This window comes from Sapajus apella, unplaced genomic scaffold (genome assembly GCF_009761245.1).
Source record: "Sapajus apella isolate SASKATOON/1434 unplaced genomic scaffold, GSC_monkey_1.0 scaffold8, whole genome shotgun sequence".
Classification (NCBI taxonomy): Eukaryota; Metazoa; Chordata; class Mammalia; order Primates; family Cebidae; genus Sapajus; species Sapajus apella.
In genome coordinates this window covers 5,182,140-5,189,734 of record NW_022436948.1, presented here as the reverse complement: position 1 = coordinate 5,189,734, position 7,595 = coordinate 5,182,140, and the positions used below count along the sequence as shown (strand labels likewise).

The window sequence follows — 7,595 nt, the reverse complement described above, 5'->3', positions numbered from 1 at the left end:
AATCACTATCACTCTGTCCTTGCACCAATTATCACATTTCCTTCCCTGACTCTAACTCTCTCTTTCACTCTAAAGCCCCTTATAATTGCACTTGACTCACCCAAGTTATCCAGGATACTCTCCCTATTTCAAGGTCAGCTGATTAGCAAACTTAATTCTATTTGCAACCTGAATTTCCCTTTACCATGTAAGGTAATCTTGCTGTCTCAGGATTAGTATAGAAACATGTTTGAAGAGCCATTATATGTGATATGATTTGGATCTGTGTCCCCATCAAATCTCATGTTGAATTGTGATCCCCAATGTTGGAGGTGGGGCTTGGTAAGAAGTGATTGGATCATGGGGGTTGATCCTTCACAAATAGTTTCGCACCATCCCCTCATTGTACTATCCTCGTGATAGTGAGTTCTCATGAGATCTAGTCCTTTAAAAGTGTGTGGCAGCTCCTCCCTCACTCTCCTTTTGTCTTGCTCCGTCCATGTGAAGTGTCGGCTTCCGATTGGCCATCTGCAATGATTGTAAGTTTCCTGAAGCCTCACCAGAAGCCAGCAGATGCCAGCATCATGCTTCCTGTACAGCTTGCAGAATCATGAGTCAATTAGACTTCTTTTCTTTATAAATTACCCAGTCTCAGGTATTTTTTATAGCAATGTCAGAACAGACTAACACATCCTGCCTACCTCAGCCTCAAAGATGAGTGGAGCTGCCACCTTGGATTCTGGATAACTGGTTGGACAGAAGGAAGGATCACATGCAAAAGGAAAAGTTTTCATCTCAAAGTTTTAGTGTTCATTTTTTTAGAACTTGAGCTAGTGCATAGGTTCATAGCAAACAATTACTTGTTTAGAATCCCCTCTTCTGGTTCTCGGGAATCAGAGAATTTAGAAGAATGAGAACTGTTTGGCCTACTGGGGAGATATGTCTTTGAGTTCATAAACATTGGTATTTCCATGTAACTACTACATGACCATTTTGTGACTACGTAATTTTAGCAATCTGCATACTCATTTTTTGACAGTCACCTAGCTGTGCCTTCCTGCTGCGCTAGTTCCGCAGGTGAACTGGAGCTCCTTGTCAGTCTTGTGGTCTTTACAGGAAAATAAAGTTCAAGGAATTTGGGCAAAGGTAAAGTTAGGAATTCAAGTGTAAATATTTAAATTCAAAAACATTGATATATTCATAACTTTTACTTATATAATTTGCAAACAATGTCTAATCTTCTTTTTTTTTAATCACAGAAAACGAAGCCCAGCCTTCACAGTGAGGGAACCTATACTCCAGGGATAACAAAATCCACACCAAAACAATTAGCATTTGTTGAACACATGCAGGCTCTGTGCTAAGTAAGCTACCTGCATGCATTCTGTCATTTGGGGGAGATCAGAAATGTCTCTAAATGATATGTCAAGTAAGACAGAAGAGGCCCTATGAGTGACAGAAATGAGTATACTGGGTGCCTTGTGTCTTATGTATTATCTTTTTAAATCTTTTCCACCGCACTTAAAATAATAACATTTTGTAGACGAATATATAAGGTTAATGAAGGAAAGTAACTTTTCTAAGTTCTCACAGCAAGATAGTGGTGGAAAATTGGGTTGCAAACCTACACATGGTTATTTTAGAGTCAGCTGATTACCAACCTTAATACTGTTTTAAATTTAATTTTTCCTTTTTTTCTTTTCTTTTTTTTTTTTTTTTTTTTTTTGAGACAGGGTTTTGAAGATCCCAACGTCTCTTCTCTACATGCTGCTGTCTTGTAAGAAGTATAAGGCGGTTCAACAGCAGGTTTCCAAGATGCTGCCCAAAGGAAAAAGTGGTTCTGGAAAAGCGGGGAAAGGGGGAGCAGCCTCTGGGAGTGACAGTGCTGACAAGAAGGCTCAAGGTCCCAAAGGTGGTGGCAATGCAGTAAAGGTCAGACACGTTCTATGTGAAAAACATGGCAAAATCATGGAAGCCATGGAAAAGTTAAAGTCTGGGATGAGATTCAATGAAGTGGCTGCACAATATAGTGAAGATAAAGCCAGGCAAGGGGGCGACTTGGGTTGGATGACCAGAGGGTCCATGGTAGGACCATTTCAAGAAGCAGCATTTGCCTTGCCTGTAAGTGGGATGGATAAGCCTGTGTTTACAGACCCACCAGTTAAGACAAAATTTGGATATCATATTATTATGGTTGAAGGAAGAAAATAAAATCATATGAAAGACTGAAAAAAAAAGAAAAAAAAAGTATAAGGCAAGTCCTTTGGAAGATCTAGGAGCAAGATACCACTGCATGGCATAACTGGGGACAGATTTATAGAAGGAAAGGTTAGAATTGGTAGGGGAAGAGTCAAAGAAAGGACGTTTATGTGAAGGTAACAGAGGAGTGAGGACAACAGCATGGCTGGAGAGAGCTTGAGATGTGTCAGAGAAAACAAGGAGACAGTTCAGCTGGACACAGACACAGGAAGAAAGTGACGGAGCAACAGCCTAGATTTGTTATTGGGTTCCAATCTAGAGGACCTGAGTCAAAGCCTGTGAGATGTGACCATTTTTAGTGGACAAGGGGGAACCACTAAAAATACATCAGCAAGGAGTTGATATCATCAGGGCTGCATGACAGAAAGGTTCACCTGGCTGCAGGGTATAGGACAGAGGAGAGGGAGAAACCGGGGATGTGGGATCAATGCAAAGGAGGCTGCTTGGGTCTCCATGCAGGGTGATGAGAGTCTGAATTACAGGGATGGGGATGAGAAGGGAAAAGAGAAGCCAGATGCCCAGTAGATGAGGGGCTGCAGGACGAGGCTTGGCAGGCTGTGACAGCTGCTAGAAGGTGGGAAACGTGGGGAGGGAGCAGATGAGAATGTCTGACCCAGGAGTGACGGGCAAGGGAGAGGTTCTCCTGGGGAAGCAGGAGGAAGCTGCTGCCACACTACAGGAATGGAGAGGCCCCAGAGGAAAGGGAAGTGAGGCCCTGGATCTGGGGAAAAAATCAGGCCTACAGATACCAACTCAGGCATCCTACATAGAATGCAGAGCTGAGCACAATGGAGAGGGGATGCTGGTGAGGGAAGGGGGAGGACCTGGCAGACTCTTAGATGAAGCCTGGGTTCAAGGACTGTAGGGACAGCAGAGACCATAAAATGCTCAGGACAAGGAGCCGTGGGGCAGGAAGGGAGGGAAGCTGGTGCCTGGACGTTGTGCTCAGTCCCACGCAGAGTGCTGAGTGCACCCACATGCTCCACCCTACAGACTCCAGCATCCACCCTATGAAGGACAGATCCCTGCAGGTAGGAAAACAGAGGCTCAAGGCCCTCTGGAGGTCCCACGGTCATGCACAATGGATGCATGTGTCAGTGGTCCAGGCCGGCCCCACTCTCCAGACTCCTATTATGCCATGCTCCTCTCTCTGTCTGCACCCCACTCAATCATTTTTTAAATTGTGGTGTAACGTGTAACATGAGATGGACCCCTCTTAATAGATTTTTAAGTGTACAACATATTATTGTTATCTATGGACACAATGTTTATAGCAGGTCTCTGGAACTTATTTGGCTTAAGTGAAATTTTATATTCATGGATTAGCCACACCCCTCTTCCCCCTCCCCAAGGCCCCAGCAACCACTTTTTTTTTTTTTTTTTTTTTTTTGAGACAGAGATTTACTCTTGTTGCCCAGGCTAGAGTGCAGTGGCACGATCTTGGCTCACTGAAACCACCACCTCCCGAATTCAAGCCAGTAGCTGGGAATATAGGTGCATCCCACCACGTGTAGCTAATTTTTGTATTTTTAGTAGATACAGGGTTTCTCCATGTTGGTTAGTCTGGTCTCAAACTCCGACCTCAGGTGATCCACCCACCTCGGCCTCCCAAAGTGCTGGGATTACAGGCGTGAGCCACAGTACCCGGCTTCTTTTCTTTTATTAGTTTGACTATTTTAGATAACTTACATAAGTGAGATGGTGCAGTGTTTGTCCTTCTGTGCCTGGATTATTTCACTTAGCATAATGTCCTTCAGGTTCATTCATCATTCATGTTGTCACATAAGGGCAGAGTTTCCTTCTTTTTTAAGGCAGAATAATATCCCTGTGTTTGTGTGTGTGTTTGTGTGTGTGTGTGTGTGTGTGTGTGTGTGCAGAGTGCTAATATTTTTTCAAGATCATAATTCCAGTTCTTTTGAGTAAATGCCCAGAAGTGAGATTGCTGGATTTGCTGGTGGTTCTATTTACAATTTTTTTAAGAACCTCCCTACTGTCTTCCATAGTCGCTCCAGCATTTTGCATTCCCACCAACAGGTTATGAGGGCTCCAGTTTTTTCACATCTTCACCAACACTCATTATCTTTTGTTTGTTGTTGCTGTGATTGTTTAATAAAATCATCTTAATGGTGTCTCATGGTGATTGATTTGCGTTTTCTTGGTGATAGTGATGTTGAGCATCTTGTTGTGCACCCATTGGCCATTTGCATGTCCTCTTCAGAGAAATGGCTATTTAACTCCTTAGTTCATTTTAAAACTTGGCTTGGTTGCTTTCAAGTTTCAGTGTTTGCAAATATTTTCTATCATTCTATTGGTCACCTTTGACTCTATTTATTGTTTATTTTGCTGTGCAGAAGCTTTGTAATCTGATGTGGTCCCACTTAGTTGTGCTTGCTTCTGCTGAGTACGGTAGTGGTGTCATATCCATAAAATTATCACCAAAGATAATGTCATGAAGCTTCCCCCATGTTTTCTTCTAGGGATTTTACAGTCTTAAGTCTTATGTATGCTGAGATTTACTCTTGCCTTTACAACCCTGCAGAACCTTGGAGCCCTAAATAAGGGCATCATTAGCTATTGTGTTGCAGGTGCAGCGTGACGGCAGTTACAGAGACTCCGAGCAGGGCATACACAATGCCTGGAACATGGGTTTGTGTTGAATGAATGCTTAGTTCCCTCCTCACTAGCTTTCCTGCTATGACAAGGCAAGGAATACAGTGGGATAACTTTCTCTTTCCCAATGCACATGCCTGGAAAAAGCAGGCACCCACCCCTCCCCTGGCAGTGATCTATGGCCTTCAACAGTGTCCAGCATGAAGACAAACTGAGATGAGCTGGGAACTTGTAGCTCAGAGTGAAGCTGGTGCAGGGGAAAGAGCTGAGTTCTCAGTTCTCCTTCAGTTTCTGCAAGGGGACTGATGCCAGAGATATGGGGTAAATTTTCTCATCAGCTAATATGCTGGACGCAGTTGACTGTGTCCCCACCAAACCTCATCTTGAATTCCCATGCAAGTTTCACAAAATCTTATGGTTTTACACAAACTCTCTCTCTTTGCCTGCTGCCATCCACGTACGACATGACTTGCTCCTCCTTGCCTTTCACCATGATTGTGAGGCCTCCCCAGCCACGGGGAATTGTCAGTCTAGTAAACTTTCTAGAATACTAGTCTGAGGTGGAGGGAGTCACGGCAGGACAGGTGTTTAGAAAGTTTCTCCCACTCTTTGACTGAGTATTGGTTGAAAGGAGTGCTGCTGAAACTGTAACCAAAGGAGGCATTATGCTTCCAGAAAAGTCTCAAGGAAAAGTATTGCAAGCAACAGTGGTCGCTGTTGGATGGGGTTCTAATGGAAAGGGTGGAGAGGTTCAACCAGTTAGCGTGAAAGCCGGAAGTAAAGTTCTTCTCCCAGAATACGGAAGCACCAAAGTGGTTCTAGTGACAAGGATTATTTCCTGTTTAGAGATGGTGACATTCTTGGAAAGTACGTACAGTGAAATAAGTCACTATTGAAATGGCATCAATGTGAAGCTGCCCATTCCACTGAAGTTCTGAAATCTTTCATGTAAATAATTTCCATATCTGTCTTTTATAATAAACTAATGATAACTGATGACAAAAAAATAAATAAATAAACTTCTTTCTTTTGTAAATTGCCCAGTCTCAAGTATATCTTCATCAGCAGCATGAAAACAGACTAATACGTCAGTGTTGCCTTTCTGCATGTCTGTGAAAGCCCAGTAGGAGGTGAAGCTCAGATACACCTGCCTTCTCCAGGTTTCCAACTCTTCCTTCACACACTGCTCCCATTCCAGGTCTATTTCTGTTTCTTCCTTCATCATTTCCATTTATATGAAAAATAAAAGCTGTCTACCAAGAAAAGCTCAATATTTTCCAAATAGTAGAAATCTTACAGAAGTACAATTTCTGATCATGATGGCAAAATGCTATAAATTAAGACCTCCAAAGGTTATAACTAACTGGAAATCTTAAATACAGTATGCTAAATAGGTCCTGTGTTAAAGAGAAAATTTCATGTGAACACTACATATCAATACCTAATAACTTAATAATTAATAATTCAAGGAACAGTTATGGCTTTATTGGAAAATGATAGAGATTGCAAATAAATGAACTAAGCATTCAACTCAAGAAGTCCAGTTCTTAGGCAAGGTAGCATGAGAAAAAAAAATAATAAAACAAAAAAGGAAGTCTAAAGCAGTCAGCCACTAAAGTAACCCTAAAGAAAGTAGAAAAGAATACAGATGATTGGAAAAAAATTTAAAAAAATGAAAACACCTCAAAAGTTAGCAGATTTATAAATAAAATCAAGAACCAATTCTTTGCAAACACTGTAAAACAGATGAGCATCTAACAAGTATGATACATATGTGCATAGCATTAAGAATGATAAAGGCACAATCATTTCTGGCAATATGGAGGGCTGCGGTATAGCTCTACCATATGCTATACAAAAAAAGGAAGAAGGAGGGAAGGAAGGAGAGAGAGAGAAAGAAAGAAAAGGAGAGAGGAAGGAAGAAAGGAAAGAAGGAAAGAAGGAGGGAGGGAGGGAGAGGGAGGGAAGGAGAGAGGGAGAGAGGGAGAGAGGGAGGGAGGGAGGGAAGAACAGAATTGAAAGATGGGTTCAGGCAGAGTTGTTCATGTGTGTTTGCAATCAGGAGTTTATGTTGCGATCAAGATTTAGACCCCTCTTGGCTGCAGGGAAGCTGGGTGGAAGGCAGAGGGAGAAGAGAGAGGTGGAGGGTCGGGGAGCCCCTACCAACCTGTCTGAGCAGCCATGCACCCCCAGCACCCCCAGGCTGTCACAGAACATCTCAGGGCAGGGCTGTGTTGCTCGGCCAGGCCAGAGTTGGGGATGCCGGGGACGATGAGGGGAGCAGAGGGAGGCCCCATAGTGACCTCACCCTGTGTGCCCTCCCGTCTCAGAGACACGGCCTTCAGAGAGCAGGGACTGCTGCTTCCTGCAACCTCCCATCACAGGCCAGCACCCCTTTGCCTCATTCCTATCATCCGAGGATGGATCTGGGGACATAGAATTCCGACTTAACCGAGTTGACAATTTGCAGACTGGAGGCAAAATATTTGCATGTCTTAAAAAGCGAAGGAATACATGATGAAAGCAGCCACAAAGACAGCATTTCTGCCCACAAGATTGACATAAAATGTAAAGATGGGGAACATTTGTGTTGGTGATGCTGTGAGGAAATTGTCATTTTCGCATGCTCTTGGTGGAAGCATAAACAGACACCAACATGTGAGGGGGGAAGAGGGCGTCAGCTCCACTGCGCTCCGTGTGCACACTCTTTGTCAGAGCAACAGCATTGCTGTTGCAGAAAGGGCGGC

At 43.3% G+C, this 7,595-nt stretch overlaps 2 pseudogenes across 1 annotated transcript; both read left to right on the top strand.

Annotated features, from left to right (window-relative positions):
- The first annotated feature begins 1,767 nt into the window (after nucleotides 1-1,767).
- Nucleotides 1,768-2,216, top strand: LOC116550666 (annotated as a pseudogene). Its single transcript, XR_004268523.1, has one exon. The product of XR_004268523.1 is annotated as a peptidyl-prolyl cis-trans isomerase NIMA-interacting 4 pseudogene (transcript).
- Nucleotides 2,217-2,842: 626 nt separating this feature from the next.
- Nucleotides 2,843-5,839, top strand: LOC116551037 (annotated as a pseudogene).
- Nucleotides 5,840-7,595: the final 1,756 nt, after the last annotated feature.